The 18,189-nt window shown below is 41.9% G+C and overlaps 1 long non-coding RNA gene across 1 annotated transcript in view; it reads left to right on the forward strand.

Annotated features, from left to right (window-relative positions):
• LOC135215107 (uncharacterized) overlaps positions 1-18,189 on the forward strand; it is a 242,703-nt gene that overhangs the window by 140,118 nt on the left and 84,396 nt on the right. The window lies entirely within an intron of this gene.

An 18,189-nucleotide genomic window follows, 5' to 3' on the forward strand; every position in this document is an offset into this window, starting at 1 on the left:
ACAGAGCCTGCGGCTATCTTCCCACTGACGATGTTGACAATGTTTCCATATGGATGCTGCTTGGGGTCAAGGGGATCCATGCTCGAGTCACGTTTACTTCAAAGTCCATCCCTGTCCTTTCTATCAGCTTGAATCCTTGACTTGCCCTCCTCTTTGTGGTGCAACTGGATCCTGCTGGCCTCCGTCTCCTCTTCCATTTCTAGCATCTGGGATTCCATCCTGCAGCAGATGTGATGACTAAGTGCCCATATTTTCAGTGCATTCTGCTTTAGTGTTATGCCTATGATACCTCCTGAACTATGTCCTTACCTCATGAAGGTCGATTCTATGAAGTGGTCACTTCAGAGTCCATTCCAAATACCACGTACGTGGCGCGTGATGTGTTGTCCTTTCAGGAAGAGGCACTCAACATGAGATGGGAGTTTATCCATGGAACGGACATAGTATAGACCATACCAAGCATAATTGACGTGACCCGCTGCGAAATAATACGGAAGCATCTTTCGGAATGTCTCCAGATGAAGAAGCCAGTCACCCTCACGTTCAGCAGTGATATACGTCATCATCAGCAATACAGGCTTGACCAAGATCTCTACCCACAGTTTCACTGTCCTGATCTCAGTGGCAATCTGATCTAATGCTTTCATCATGTCATCTGCAGTCGCGAAATGATGACCAATGAACAGGCTGTGGATCACCTCCTCCTCCATCATTCGAAGGGCATGAACGTTTTGAGGGAACTTTTTGCCACTTAGCATCTTAGGAACCCCTCCAAACACTTCTGAAAGAAGATCAGGAAGCCCACTTTCAGTCATCAATGACCCAATGGCCCCGACAAAGCTCATCAGAGCATGCATCCCACCAAGACGAAGGTACATATCTTTGAAAGTTTCTGGCTGGTCCCATGAAATCTGTACAGCAACTCTGTAGAGTTGTTGGTCGCATGTCAAGACGCTGAATGTCTGGCCTGTTTGAGCTGTAAGTTCTTTCACCCTCATCATGGCGGTCAACATTGTATCTGGATTGGAGGGTTTCATGTCAATCAGAGGTAAGAAGACAGCTTTCGTCTTGGGCTGTGGAAGATAACCCTGCTCCCTGCTAAGTTTTGTGTTGTACCCATGAAATTCTGGGCAGTCGTCATTTGTAAAATATTAGTATACAGAAAGCAATGGGAAAATACCTTAACCCCAGGCGGATATAATTCAATAAGAAATACAGAAAATTATTTTTTTTTATTATGGGAGCGTCCAAAAGTAATCAAATGGAAAGGGCTTAATATCTCGAAATGCTCAAGGGATATGACTGGGCACCCCCCCTAAATCTTAAAGAGCTACTCCCAGGCTGCAAGAAACAGCAGGGAAAAAAACTTTATCCGGCAAAACCAGGTTCCTCAAAAATCAAGGGTTTGAGCCCCGGACTATTTGTCTATACTTCGTCGTCCATGTCCATGCGAAACTAGATGAAAACAGTGGAGGGTGGTAAAACTATTTCTTCCCACGAGATTCTTGAGGAAAAACAAATACAATACACCAAGCAAGTCTTGACGAAATTTACAGATGTTCGAAGTTGCCTTAACACAGAATAGGTCCTTCTTCTAAATCAGGTGGGCCTTCTAGGCCAGTCCCTTACGACGCTCCTGATTGGCTGTTGATAAGCCAATCTCAGGGCTGGAAACTCTCAGTCTCTCGAGAGAGTTCACATTGGCAGGATGTATGTTCCACTTCCCCTGAGGGATACGTCTTTCAAAAGTATTCCCTCAGGAGATTTGGAGTTTCCAGCCCTGTGATTGGCTTATCAGCAGCCAATCAGGAGAGTCGTTAGGGACTGGCCTAGACATCGGATGCACGGTTGATGTGAATCTACAATAGGTATGTGAAATAGATGTTGGCAAACAGTGGATACCCTGCATAATCATAGAAGACGTGGTCAAGAAGAAAGTACTAGAGGGATTCCGTTCACAAGCTTATATACCGGAGAAAAAAAGGCAAAACTCTAATACCGAAGTCACCCAGGGTACCCTATGAGAAAGTATCACTGAATCTCCAGCCACCTGAGGGTACCAGTGTAGTCATCCCAGTGCAGTGGTGAAGAATAACACCTCCCCCAGGGTACCGGCGTACAAGTTTAAATGTTCAAAAGAGACATTTGCCACATAACGAAACATCTCAGGAGGCGACTTCGAGACCATACGTAAACCACTTTGTGAATGTGCATGGAATAAACCTCCATTAAATAACTACATCAGGGATACGGGAATTATTCACCCAGTGAGCTATTGCCGGAGCATTCAGCATCACAGAAGCAGCAGCATGTATTGAATAAGTAAGTGTCCTTTAGGAAACACCCTCCCCACCAGCAGGAGGAAATTTCATCGCAGGACTACAGGACTCCCAGCAGAGCTCAGTGATATTTCATTGTTAATTTTCCCTTTCGTCCTTAATTCATAAATTTGTACTTGCAAGGCTGCACTGTCATTATACGAGCAGTGTAATCTCCGCAAAATTCATTTGCTGACAGCTGTTAGTCTATGCCTGAATCAGTTAATGGAATAATCGTAAGTAAATGTAGCAGCATGAAACTTCAGCCTTGAGGATAAGGAGTACCAACAGGAAATTGGGAAGTTTTGTCCTAGAATTATAATAGATGCTATATTACACTGGCATTTAATGAGTACTGCCTACGAGAGATACTATGCCCAAATAGCATATATATATATATATATATATATATATATAACATATATATATGTTTTATATATATATATATATATATATTATATATATATATATATATATATATATATATATATATATATTTGTGTGTGTGTGTGTGTGTGTGTGTGTGTGCGTACATCTGAAATCATGCGTTTTATGTGTGCAGTAACATGCATCAATTTCGTCTTCTCTGACAGCAAACTCTTCCTTCGAAATTATTAGACTCGAGGTCCATTAAGTGCAATAACAATTGATATCCCTTTCAACATAATAGTATTATGGTCCTTTAAATTCTCGGAGCGTTTTGAATCCTTCTTCAATCCTCACGATTGAATCGCTTGCCCTTGAAATATTCCCTCTTCTCATTATTAATCTCTCTCTCTCTCTCTCTCTCTCTCTCTCTCTCTGCACATTCACGTAACTTAATTTAGAATTCGTCCCGTTGTTCTGCTTTTTTGGTAAGCACCACATTCCCTTCTTTATTTGGGGTCCATCTTTCGGTCGATCAGTAATTGAAATGATTAAATTATAAACGATTTTAATTCTAAATGTGATTCGATACTCTTCCTGCTATAAAAACTTATAAGCACAAGAGATTTAATGTTGCATGTTATAGTGAATGGCATGTCATGAACGAGGAGGGTCGTGAATACCTTCTTATCGTTATGGAAGTTCGTGATTTGTAGGTACCAGATTTGATTGGTTTTGAGTAAGTCACGTTGGCTGCTAGAAGGGAGTGAGTCACGTTGATTGCCAATAGGGAGTGAGTACCTTTGGCTGCCAATAGGGTGTAAGTCACGTTGGCTGCTAGTAGGGAGGAGTCACTTTGGCTGCCAATAGGGATAGATTTATGATGGCTGCCAACAGAGAGTGAGTCATGTTGGCTGCTAATAGGGAGTGAGTCATTTGGGCTACCAATAGGAACTGATTTACGTTGGCTGCCAACAGGTAGCGAATCACGTTGGCTACCAATAGGGAGTGAGTCACCCTGGCTGCCAATAGGGAGTGAGTTACGCTAGCTGTTAGTAGGGAGTGATTCATATTGGCTGCCAATAGGAAGTGAGTCACTTTGGCTGCCAATAGGGAGTAAGTCACGTTGGCTGCCAATAGGGAGTGAGTTATGCTGGCTGCCAATAAGGAGTGAATCATGTTAGCTGCCAATAGGGAGTAAGTGGCGCTGGCTGTTAACAGGGTGTAAGTCACATGGCTGCCAATAGCCAGTGAATCACCCTGGCAGCCATTATGCTATTGCATATTTAAGCTGATATTACTCAGTCTGTGATGAATTTTAAGTCTAGTGGCAATATATTGTTAAAGCCATTTTAATTTATTAGAGCTAATAACATTTGAAATTAATCTGCAAACAGCCTAATGAATGAAATACTTAGGGCATCGTAAATGTCACAGAGATTGATGGACGTAAGTTACATAACGGGAATTATTGTGCAATAAGACTGATCTTATTGACACCCTGATCACAGGTAATCCGCTCATAGTAATTATGAAAGCAACTACTTTTGCCTTTTTAGTTTTTTACAGTCCCAGAATAACCTGAACTAATTTTTTTTTTTTTCAAGATAATTTACCCTTTAGTGTGAATATGGACATTTCTATCTTACATGACCTTATTTCTTAGATTTGGCTTTCGTTACTGAATATTCTCTTAATACTTGCGCTTAACAAGTGAACACAAGTTTAAGAGATTACCAAATCACGGTGTTCGGCTTTGAGGTTCAAGGCATATTTGTTAAATGTCTTGAATAATTCCGTTTTTTCTGTAAGACTTACTGTACAACCCAACATAGTATTTCGTGTATTAGTGACCGTAGTTTTTGGAGCTCGATTTGAGGGATTTTGTCCCTTATATATGAAAAGAATGTAAGACCATCTAGCGGAGTTATACTGAGTTCCAGTTAGTATACATGATGACCCGCCCATTGTAATAGTGTTCGTTGTTTCAGCCATGTCAACCCGTTGTAAAGGATTTGTGCTCTACCTGAAATCATTGGTTGTATTTTTATATTATATTCTTCGAAGCTGCTTAAATAATATGTTTAGGACTGAGATTGGACACATGGAATTAATAATTAAAATGCGTAACGACAATGTTTAATGATGAGAACGATGAGGTTTTAATTATAGGAAGCAAGTGTCGATCATTGGAACTAGTTTGTGTAGCGGATGCATAGAGCGTTAGTGGGTTTCTGGCGGATTGATATTCTTCCGAATCAGTTAGAATTAGATCAAGTCGGGTGTGACAATTAAGTAAACGGGTGCAAATGTGAATTTCGAGTGCATATACCGTCTTGAAGACTTTTCTCTATTTAGGTGAGTTGTTTATGTATTTTATGGCATATAATTTGCATTTTTGACAGATTATCCACGATGTTTGTTAGTCATTTGTATACAACTACAGTCATGGGCTAGGCTATATACTAAGGCCCTTGGAATCGGAGTGCTCGTATTCTCAATTGAAGACGAGTTTTCACTTTTGCTGTACCAGGTTCAGTAATTCACGATTCGTTTTGTCATTAGGCGAGTTTGTCGGCTGTCATGGTACTTTTGAAGATAAGTCTATTTATTGTTTATGTTACTCCTATATTTCCTGAATTTAGGGAAAATATATTTCCAATGTAGGTAAAACAAAAACCTTCTTGAAGATCGCATTTTATAGTTTTGTGGAGTATAGCTTATGACTGTTTTTGTGTTAGTATCTGGTAGCTAGAGCTAGTTTAGTGCAGTGTTGTGCTAATTGGTTGTTGGTGGGTGGTTTATGCTGTGATTGTACGTGTATGATTATATATATTAAGTTATAAAGCCTTTTAAACTGTACTTTTTTTAATTAAGTAGGATGGGGCGTTTAACTCAAGGCTATCTTTGTGGCGTCAGGTATAAGTCTACGTCACATTGCTATAATAAATTCTTATCAACCGTATATTTGACGTCTAGGCCAGTCCTTTACGACGCTCCTGATTGGCTGTTGATAAGCCAATCACAGGTCTGGAAACTCTCAGCCTCTCTCGAGAGTTCACATAGGCAGGATGTATGCTCCATCTCTCCTGAGGTATACGTCTTTCAGGAGAGGTGGAGCATACATCCTACCTGTGTGAACTCTCTAGAGAGTCTGAGAGTTTCCAGCCCTGTGGTTTGCTTATCAACAGCCAATCAGGAGCGTCGTAAGGGACTGGCCTTGTCGGGAATTTTCTCGACTTTTATTATATGATTCGTGCCCGGATGTTCTGGGCAGATGACAAGGCCTTGAGGAGGCGCGCACTCTAAAACTCTTAGGGCGAGATACAATAAAATTTGGTCAACATAATTTTATTACGAAAAAATAAACATTTAAATACATTAACAGAACACCGAAACCAAAGTTCCTAGCAGAATTCCACAGTACACGCAGTTTCGTACTGCTTTCACGCAGTTAATACAAATAAACTGAAAACTTTCTGGCTTTCTTTATGGGGTAAGCACATTAGGGTCTTTTGAAGTCCACGTGTCGGTGCAAACCTAAGTTCCAATAACTCGGTACGAAAAATCTGCACAATTCGAAACCCATAGACTCAATATCACAAACATATAACATCCTTGCACTGACAGCTTTCTTTTGCTGCATAAATCGAATCCCTCATCGCAGGGATGGCACATATATACGTGGATAAAGTTAACTTACTGTTAAGACGGAATTCGACCTAGCAAATGCATGGCGACAGCTGGGAGTCGGATAATTGAGAGACACACAAATTTCTACGGTACTTACACGAATCAGATTCTGGGGCAGGAATGACTCTTCTCTTCGCCCTTCTTCAAAGGAACTTACGCTTTCCCGCGTGAACTACAGAATCCTTGTAGTTCAAGCGGGAATCATTGATTATTTCGACATTACGTATATTACTAAATCTATTTTATTCTTGAATGTGAAATATGACTGTTACGTTATTATTTAAGATCAAGGAATTGACTTAAAGTTCTGGCTGAAGGCCGTAATCTGCAAATTGTTGAATGACTATGGAGTCCTTGGCTCCAAATCTATACATAGATAATTTATCTCTTACTAGTGATCAGCGAATTATAATTATTAATGAAAATTCATAACGTCTTCTCTTCTATAAGACGCGCTCCTTCCCCGCCATGCATTTAGGAATTGCGTCATAAACTGTCGTGTATTGGACAGCTTTCTGTTCAATGAATCGCCCGCGAGATCCCTCAGTCTTGCCCCAATTTAACGCAACACTTGTGAAGTTAAATGGCGGGGATTTCGAATGATCAGTTCGAAATTCACGACATACTCCACACCCGAAGTATGGGGCGTTAAAATGTTGGACAATTCAGGAAAGACTGAGCTCGGGGGGGGGAGTAACTACTCCTACACTACTCAGTCAGGCTAGCTGCGTAGCGCTCCACAGCGACTCTAACAGAGTACACAAAAAAACATGACATGTCAAAGAAATTATACATCAACATTACACCCGGGGTAATCAATGTCATATACAAATAAAACATCAATGGCAGATATATATACATAAATGTACCCATACACATAAGGTAAGACATGAATCAGCACAGAAACTTAATAGACAATGGGCCTGCAATAAGATCAAAAGTATAAATGTAAAATTAAGATCAAGGAAACATGAATAGACTCTCATTAAGGCATTCTGCCTTCACTCAATCAATGGCATGAAAAATGAAACAGTCATATATGGACAACTTTGTATGCAACAAGCATGGACTTTAGGCACTCGCCTCAATTTGCAATACAACATGCAAGAGAAACTTCCATATTAAGCTCTTCATCTTTAATCTTCATGCAACACGCATGTTATTCTAGGCTACTCGCCTTCAATAATCAACAAGCATTAATCAGATAGACAGGCCATTTGCCTTTAAGGAAACATAGATTACAACTGATTCAGTATGTACTCTTTTAAGGGACACATGCCCTCAAAACGCTTCCACTTCCCTACAAGTACTCATATACATTTTTCTTAATTTACTTTGAGGGTGGGGGCTACCTCTGCACAATGCTCGACTTGTTTGCACGAGAGGGGGCTCCCACTACCTTACGCTAACCCGGCGCACTTCCATCCTCTGAGGATTCAACTCACCTACACTTACTTGGGTCCACCCTCTCTGCCTACCAGAATACGGGACCTTCCTGTTTTCTTTTACTGTTTCTAGCCATAACTTATATATATTCGTTATCCATTAAGCGCTTCATCAACTCACGCTGCTTAGCAGCAGCCTTTCTCAAAGGGCGTGCAGAACGTCTTGGTCTGCCTAACTGTCAACGTCACTATCACTTGATACCTCAGTATCATTCACTTCAGCACTCTCACTTACCGCATTGGTATCGCTCGATTCGTTACCAATATCGTCAGCCTCTTTGTCACTCAAGACCTTTGTGGCTGGTTGTTCAGATGTGGCAGCCAGTGCCATCCCTTGGTCGTCCCCAGACGTCACAACATTTCCTGGAATACCTACTGCTGGGCTGTACGCTCCCTCGTCTCGGACCTCTTCGTCGCCGTCGTCGTCACGCACCATCTCCTCCGTCGCACCATCAACATCGTCACGCCGTTCGTCTCCAACGCCATCATCGTCATCTGAGGGGGCAAGTTCCAGGGGGACCAAGTGGCTGACAGCACGGGCATGGGACTAACAATCATTTCGAAGCAATACCTTGGCCGAACGCACGACACCATCGTCGTCCGGGTACGTCTCCACGACGCGTCCAAGGGGCCACGTTGCCCGCTTTTGCCATTTTCTTTGCTTTGGACCAACATGATGTCTCCGGGGTGCAGCTTGGTGGGTTCCCCAGACTGACAATCGTGTCGGGCTCTTAGGGCACTCAGGTACTCCTTCCTCCACCTCTCTCGGAAGGCTTTCAAAGTGTCTGTTAGTTTAAGATATCGATCTCGTAGCCTCCGGGAGGTGAAGGTAGCATTAAGGTCTTCATCTGGCAAAACAGGTGCCATCAAATTGATTAAGTGACCTCGCACTAAATGAGAGGGGGTGAGGACCTCGTCCTCGCACTTGTCACCGCCTATACATCAACGGCCTATTATTCACTACCAACCGCCTCCGCCTCTTTCACTAGAGTCAATACGTGGGCCTCCGGGAGATGCTTTCTCCCGAGGGCTATCTGCAGTGCACGTTTTGTGACACCAATCAGACGCTCGAAAAAACCGCCTTTCCACGGCGCACGGGGTGTTTGGAATCGCCATTCTATGCCAGTCCTCCTCAGGAACTGCTGGACTTCATCCTCTTCATAAAGTCCCTGAAGGAGGTTGCTGGCCGTCTTGAACGTTTGGTGGTTATCCGAAGTGATTATGGTCGGGATTCCATGCGTAGCGCTGAATCTTCGAAGAGCTAGAACAAATTCCTCCGCATCCAAGGAGGGGCAGAAATCTAAATACACGGCCTGGTGGCCATGCATGTCACGAGGAGGATATAGCCTGGTCGCGTTTCGGTTTGTATGGCTGCGGTGTGGTCCACGCCGACTGCAGCAAATTGCTTCTGCAAGGCGATTCTTTCCTTTGGCAGGGGGGGTGGTGGTGGTGGTTGTCTCATCAGCGGTTGGAATGCTAGCACGCATTCTGGACACTTCCGTACAACTTGCTTAGCAATTGACCTCAGGCCCGGCGTCCAGCATTTCTGTCGAAAATCGCCATTAGCGTATTGACGTTACAATGGAGGTGCAAACAATGCAAATACTTTAAGTATGCTCTGACTAAGTGTCCCTTAGCAGGCAAAAGAATTAAATGTTTCATCTCTTCAATTTGGGACACTCGTCCCCTAGTGCAAATCAATTTGTCTACTATTATTAGACTTAATTGCCTCACAAAATTCAATATCTCACGAGGGGGTCTGACCTCACCCTCCAAATATGCATACACAGTAGGTAAATAGAATTTTTGTTCTAATAAGATAAGAACTCGAAAAGTATCCCTTTTCACTTTTGCAAACTTTAACACTAATTTGGTTACTCTAATCAAAATTCGGAACTCAACCTCCCTGAGTAGTAGTTCCCATATCTCTCCTGGGGGAATAGACCTTGTTTCTTCCCTCAGTTCCTGCACCGCTGCTACCACGGTTCTGATATTCGTTTGCTCTTCCTCTTTGAAGGGGACAGGCTCTCCTGGGATTCCCAAGAACTCTGGACCTTGTCGCCAAAGAGGATTCTGCTGCAATTGCTGGATTGTTGCGCCCCTTGACAAGACATCAGCAGGATTCTGTTTGCTGGGCACATACTTCAATCTGAAATCACAAATCTGGCGGAGAAAAACAACTTCCGCACACGGTTAGATATAAAGATATTTTTATTGTCCTTGGCATCCGGGGATGCCACCCATGCTAAGGCAACTTTGCTATCTGACCAGATACTAATTTCTTGCGGCTCTATTAGCCCTTTAATTGTTTTTGCTAGCCTACAACCTAGCAGCAATGCTAAAAGTTCTAATTTAGGGAATGGTGATTTTGAGCATCCCTTTCGGTTTCGGAGTGATTCTCATTTTGCTGGTGAGTAATCTTACATTACTTTCTTCATCTCTGACATATGCTACAGCACCGTATGCCCTACTACTGGCATCGGTGAATATATGGAGTTCGGATCTTCCGACTCCTGCCGCTCTCGGAAATGTTAACTCACAGACTGATTTCAATTCTACTAGCAGTTCTCGCGCTTCTTTAGCCTTTTCCTTACATAACACGTTATCCCATCCAATCTTTTGTTCCCAAAGCTGTTGGAGAAACAGTTTTCCCCTAACAAATAAAGGACTGACTAGACCTAGCGGATCGACTAAAAGTTGATACTAACAAACCATAGTAACCCTACGCTTCGTAGGTACCCATCCCTCCCCCAATTCACGAATCCTCCTCACTCCTCTTTCACACACAGACGGTAGACGTCTCGAGCCCATCTCAGCCCGAGTACGCTCACATTCACAGGTTCTTTCCACTCTTTCTCGCTATCGAAGGCTATACTGTTTGTTGCCCACCCTTCTAACGGCATTCTGGCCCTATCCAAAATTGCGTGGACAGATTCTTGTTCCTTTTTCATCTCATCCAAACTGTCAAATGTACTGACATAGTTATCAACATAAAAGGATTTGCTTAATTCAGGTCTTCCTTCTAACTTAAAATGATGATTTCAACACTTGTTGTAACAAAAAGGGACTAGCCGTGATGCGAACACCACGACTCTGAAAGCGAAGGTCAGCGCTCGACCTACTACTCTCGCCACAGGAATCTTGTATATTTGGCATCACAGGGATCTAGCAGTACTTCCTGAAATGCTTTGCTTATGTCTGCAAGCATGGCGTATTTATTCATTCGAAACTTTAGAATCAAATTATAGGCCAACTCTACTAAAATTAGGCCAGGTAACAGGCATTCATTTAATGATTTATTATTCTTAGCTTTGGATGAGGCAGTGAATACGATTCTAAGGGGGGATCGTGCGGCTATCCTTGTTAATGCGCCGAAATGCGGCATGTAGTATCCTTCTATTTTTGGATCTTTTTACTTCATATATGAATCCTGCCTCTAAGTATTTGTTGATCACTCCCTGATATTGATCATAGTATTCCCTTGTCTTTCTGAAACATTTTGGTTTGCCAACGAATCCAGCTGTGCTACAGCATTTTCTAAAGTTGGTTTCTGGCCTACCTTCTGAACGAACGGCAAGCTAACCTGATATCCTTCAGGCTTCTTCATTACACTCTGCGAAAACCTTTTCGCATGGCTTCCGCTTCGCGGACAGTGTACTGCTCGGATGGGGCGATGCCTAAGGTGTCTAAACGCCAACCATTCATCAACATCAAGTGCAATTGGTTTTCGCTCGCGACCCTACATACCCTGAGTGTTCTCACATGATCTATCTTGTGACCTTCAATAGCCACTGTGGCACTTTCCCCATATGGCGACATACCATTATGGGTCAGAAAAAGACTTATCCCATCGATCCTTTCTACTCCAATAATAAAATAATTAAAATAGTCTGCACCCACAAGAATGTGCACGTTTCTTACTTATCGCTCCTTACTGTCAGGATCTGCTAACGTGACTCCCTTCCCCACTGGTGTTGTCTTACTCTTACATAACCTGCCGTATGAATCGGGACGTCTACATTCTCGTGAACCACTAGTTTTCATTCGAACAATTCTATTACCCATCTCTACCCGGCAACTCACTACGTCATACTGGCCACTGATTTCTGCTGAACCAAAGGGAGCAATGTTTAATGCCACTCTGCCTACCACCGAAAGGCCTAACTGCTTTGCAGTTTTAGCGGAGATAAAACTTCGTTGACTCCCTGGTGTCCAAAAACAAGCGAACTCGTTTACTCCCTTGCTTATGACGGATCTCGGCCATGCCGTTGGCAAAATCGTACAGGGAAGATCTACTAGAACGTTTGGGCTACTTTAGCGCTTTTACACGGTTGTGATTCTACTTTCTCTTTGCTTTGGGCGGACGGGGGTTTCTATCGTGCTGCCTGGTCGTCGCATTTACTACTGGGCAGGAGGTGGTAGCTTGACTGTTACTTACTAAACTGGGATTACTTCGGGACGAAGTGGAGGGAACGGAATATGCTTTTCTAAAGCTGCTATTATCACAAATGGAAGCATTATGATTATTTCCACAACTTTTACAGGAATTGGGGTTAGTGCATCTATCACTACGGTGACCTGACTGAAGGCAATTAAAACACAGGCCCTTCCTTAGTAGAATGTGGCGTCTGGCAGTGCCGTTCATTGCAAAAGGGACAAGAATTATTCTGCATAGGTTTCGTTTTGGGTCTAACGCTGACATCGTTATTCTTATCAGATTCTAATTTTTCGCCTCGCTGTAATGCGTCAGCTTCCAACATGCGAATTATGAAGTCTATAGCTTCAAAAAATTCTTCTAAATTATAGTCACATTTTCTGAGGTGTTCGACCACCTTTCGATAGAGCTTACCTTCTGACAACTTCTGATTGATAAGGCTCATGACCATGCCATGGCCTATATCATTAGTACTGAGCCTCTTTATTTGCTCAATGATCCCTGTTAACTCAAACCTGAACTTCTTCAGCTCTACGAGGTTCAACGAGGGTACAAAAATGTTTGCAAGTTTTCGATGCAAGATCACGAGCGTTTGGTGTACATTACCATATTGCTTATCTAAGAGATCTAACGCTACCTGGTAATTCGCGGTGGTTACACTTAGGGATTTAACGATCCTAAGCGGATCCCTGCCCAGAGTCCCTAATAAGTAAGTAAATTTGGACACGTCGTCCAAATTTGCCCTTCGATCCACGTGGATCGTGAACAATTCTCTGTAAGAAGCATATTCCTGCACTTCCCCTTCAAAGGTGGGGAGAGGCAGCGGTTTCAATTTGGGGAGGGAAACATTCCCTGTCTGTGTGACTTTCAGTTTATCGATTTGATTCAACAAAAGGGTAGAAGCTCGCACAGCTTCTGCTAAGGTTTGCCTGATTCTGGCATCTAAGTTAGATTCTAACTTTACGACTTGACGTTTGTACAGCTCTCGAAGCTGACTTTCTTCTTGTCTCAACTGTGTGACCAAATTTTGGTACACGCTTTCAGAATACGTTTCTACTAACGCACGCTGCGATTCGGCAAGTAAGTCCGCGGTGAGACTCAGCGAAGCCTCGAAGTGAACAATCATAGCCACTGCCATTTTGTATTTTTACTCTACTTCTTAGGGGGGGTTTTGCAAACTAGGAAATGAAGATTTTTCTTACGTTATGAAGACGGGGTGCAAAGAGTAATGACACGTGGGGCTAATTGCACATCGGAACAAGCTGAGCCTAGTTATTTTGTCTGTCTCTCTCTCTCCTGATTAATCTCATTAAACGATTGAGGAATGCGTTACTGATTGTAGCAGTATTTGGAGATTCTCGCATTAAAGTTCTTTACCTTCTTGACATATTCAACAGAATTTACAGTAAAACGATTATCAGGGAGATACTCTCTGATCTCTGCGTCGCAGATAGCAATTATGTCACAAATTTTCCTCAAGCGTTCAATAAGAGTACGTAAATTATCCCAAACGGTTTTGGGGTGATCGTTTGCTAGGTCGTTTCCTCCTATCTACCCTATAGATCATACTTCATTGAAATTTCCCTTCAAGCTCTAGAGCGCACTTGTCATCCGGTTTTCGAAGGACCAAATGTCGGGAATTTTCTCGACTTTTATTATATGATTCGTGCCCGGATGTTCTGGGCAGATGACAAGGCCTTGAGGAGGCGCGCACTCTAAAACTCTTAGGGCGAGATACAATAAAATTTGGTCAACATAACAATTTTATTACGAAAATATAAACATTTAAATACATTAACAGAACACCGAAACCAAAGTTCCTAGCAGAATTCCACAGTACACGCAGTTTCGTACTGCTTTCACGCAGTTAATACAAATAAACTGAAAACTTTCTGGCTTTCTTATGGGGTAGCACATAGGGTCTTTGAAGTCACGTGTCGGCAAAACACTAAGTCCATAACTGGACGAAAAATCTGCACAATTCTTAGACCCCACCCATAGACTCAATATCACAAACATATAACATCCTTGCACTGACAGCTTTCTTTTGCTGCATAAATCGAATCCCTCATCGCAGGGATGGCACATATATACGTGGATAAAGTTAACTTATTGTTAAGACGGAATTCGACCTAGCAAATGCATGGCGACAGCTGGGAGTCGGATAATTGAGAGACACACAAATTTCTACGGTACTTACACGAATCAGATTCTGGGCAGGAATGACTCGTCTCTTCGCCCTTCTTCAAAGGAAACTTACGCTTTCCCGCGTGAACTACAGAATCCTTGTAGTTCAAGCGGGAATCATTGATTATTTCGACATTACGTATATTACTAAATCTATTTTATTCTTGAATGTGAAATATGACTGTTACGTTATTATTTAAGATCAAGGAATTGACTTAAAGTTCTGGCTGAAGGCCGTAATCTGCAAATTCTTGATGACCTTATGAGAGCAATTGAAAAGTCCTTGGCTCCAAATCTATACATAGATAATTTATCGTCTTACTAGTGATCAGCGATTATAATTATTAATGAAAAATTCAAAATAAACGTCTTCTTTTATCAGCGGAATTATTTAATAATTAATTGAAAATTCATAACGTCTTTTTCTATAAGACGCGCTCCTTCCCCGCCATGCATTTAGGAATTGCGTCATAAACTGTCGTGTATTGGACAGCTTTCTGTTCAATGAATCGCCCGCGAGATCCCAATTTAACAACGCACACTTGTGAAGTTAAATGGCGGGGATTTCGAATGATCAGTTCGAAATTCACGACAGGCCTAGACATCAAATGCACGGCTGATGTGAATCTACTATATAGATTTTGTCACCCATAGGACTGAAGTATCTTTACAATGGTCCATGCAAGGAATGCATAGTATTCTGTTTTTTCTTGCAAATAATTTTTACTTTAATTTATGCCAGACCAGATTACTGTAAAAAGACACGGGGCTAATAGCGAAGAAGAGTTATGAACAATGTTCTCGTGTGTCGCTGTCTACTTAGAAGTTCATGGAATTTACAATAAAACGAGACACTTTCCAACCTAACCTTCCCTTAACCCAACTTGGAATTTGGGCGCTGTACTCTGACCTGGCCCCATGGGTGATCTTGGGTTATTACATCATTGTATAGGGCAGACCTGTATTCTAGATATTGGCGTTCATAAGGAAGTCTAAAGCCCCGTCCACACGACGGGCAAATGCCCGGCAGGCAGACACTGTTCCCAATTCTCTGTGGTATGAGGTGAAGTGACGAAGCTATACTGGTAAAATAAAATGTCAGGCTAAAGCAGATCATCTTAATCTTCAGGTCAGTGTTATGTACACAACACTTTCCCCTTCCATTTTGTTCTTAGCTTTTCCAAAACTGATGGAGAATCTTGGTTGGGATTGACGAAATATAGTAAATGTAGTCATTAATTAGGATGTTGTATGGAAAATGCGTATAGTAATGTCTGTTAATGTACATCATCCAGTGAACAAGCAGAGAAGCTATATACTTGTAACTTGACAAAACTGGAAAATAATGAAATCTGGTTAATTCCGTTACTTAATGATAAACACACTTATATGCCTATGTATATGTTTTGCACACACATGTATGTATGCATATGTGTGTTTTTCTGTCTACGTAGGTATGTGTACTATTTGTTCACATGTATAAGGTCAGGGGACTTACTGTAACCCTTCTTAAGGAGAAATTATTGACATGGATTAACCAAACCTTTAGCCTTGACACGGAATCCAGAAGCCATCAATGTGTTGTTTACATTTTTCGATGTTACGTAATGTAGAAATATTGAGTAACAGATTGACAAAACGTTTTTGACACGTTCAGGGATTCAATGTGCTTTGGTAAACCTTGCTTTTGTTATCTTTTAGTATATTTTCCACTGGAATATATGATAGAACTAGGATTTTGCTAACTGAAGGGAAGGTTATATATATATCTCTCTCTCTCTCTCTCCTTCCTTTAGGTAGAAGCTTGTACATGAAGTGTAAGAAGTAAAACCAGATTACAAACAGTTGCTAATGGTTGCGTGAACTCTTGATTATATTCCTGATCATTTTTTCATTACCAGACGTTGAAGCAAATGTTAATTGGGCTGTTTGATCTGGTAACACTGTTTCAAAGCGAAGAATTCCGGGCAAATCAGAGTGCCTGCCGGGCATTTGCTTGTCGTGTGGACGGGGCTTAACATGAAGCCAACTCAGCGTAAGCTTTGCCAAGTAGTGTTAAAATTTTTGTTTCCAGTGTCATGCATGTCGACAAGTTAGCGATTGCCAGCTAACACCATTTTCCATATGGTTATATAAATATGGTCCCTTTTATGCAATGGTATAATTCGTAACCTGTGTGATTTGTATATTTATTTATTTATTTATTTTTTTATTTATTTATTTATTTTTTTTTTTTGCTCAAAGCGCGGTGTGATAAGGTTAGAGGTGGCGGTGCCGTTAGTGACACTGTGACAGGGAGCTTAACATGCTCCTGCATGTCTACCTCTGCAGCATTAGGTATAATGGTAGACCTAATAAGCTCAACGGTCATAACAACTTTTTCAAACTAGGAATATGAATTACAAGTTTACTTTGACTGTTGAAGTTTTAGGCTGTGTTGAGGCTGTCCGTATGTTGCAAAATGATTTATAGGTCTGAAAAAATAATCCGTTCATATTCTCCTTCTCTCCGCCCTCTCTTATCAGTTGTTCATAGTGCAACTGCGAGGTTTTCCACCTGTTACACCTTTCAAGCCTTTCTACTCTCAATTTCCCTTTCAGCGTTTGGCCTTTCGGCCCAAGTTCCATTACAGGGCATAAATATCAACACAGGAAATGCACACGTCCACTCTTCCTGTAATCACCCGCAAATGTGATAGCGGTGCTTTTTCTCTGAAGCCGCCACCACCTATATCAGGGAAGGGTTTATCGGTGACTAAATTATTGCATAGATATACAGATATAAACGTTGAAAATGTTGCAGTAGAAGCCTAACCTGAGGCCAAGGTATAGATATCAATGCAGGAAATGTATACACACGTCAACTAAAGGTATTTCGAAAATGATTGGTTTCCAGAGCCTCGCATTTTTATTTCTGTTCGGAGATTCCTGAAAATGAAAATGGGTTTTGATAGACTGGCGATTGCAGCTTCACTTGATTAATGGCTGTTGAACTATGAAATTGATAAACGTTAGTTTAGGGCTCACTGATTTTGCTTCATTTTATTAGTATTTGCTCACGGAAGTGAACGAAGCAGTACGGGGATTGAAAGACACTCTCTCTCTCTCTCTCTTTTCGAAGTTTCCTCTGGGTTATGAAGGCGAACGAAAACCACGAATATGGAGTAATATAAATGCTAATATGGATAGTGAAAGAGAGGGAATTGTTGACTGGTGTTGGTATTAGAGAACGAATACACCGGATGACTATATAGAACGTGAGAAGAGGCGAGTCAGAGTGGTAGTGAACGCCTCCCTCAGTGGCGTGGTTGGTATGGTCTTTGCCTGCCACTTCGGTGGCCGCGGGTTCGATTTTGGGGCATTCCATCATGGGGTCAGAGATGTGTAGTATTTCTGGTGATAGAAGTTCACTCTCGACATGGTTCGGAAGTCACTAAAGCCGTTGGTCCCGTTGCTGAATAACCACTGGTTCCATGCAACGTAAAAACACCATACAAACAAACAAACAAAGTAGTAGGTGAAGGAAGGACGTTAACAACGCCCGCAAAAGATAATGAAGATGAAGACTGTTCTCTGGAATTCAGTATTAACTTATGGAAGAGGTCGTTGTGGCTAACTTTCATTTGTTTAACGAAACTACGTGTGATGAAAACGAATGAGAAGAGACAAGAATTTTGATTGAGTGCTGATTCATCTTTAGACGAGTGAAATTCCCCTTGACATATCATTAGTGATCCTTCATGATG

The sequence above is a fragment of the Macrobrachium nipponense genome, chromosome 5, assembly GCF_015104395.2.
Source record: "Macrobrachium nipponense isolate FS-2020 chromosome 5, ASM1510439v2, whole genome shotgun sequence".
Lineage (NCBI taxonomy): Eukaryota > Metazoa > Arthropoda > Malacostraca > Decapoda > Palaemonidae > Macrobrachium > Macrobrachium nipponense.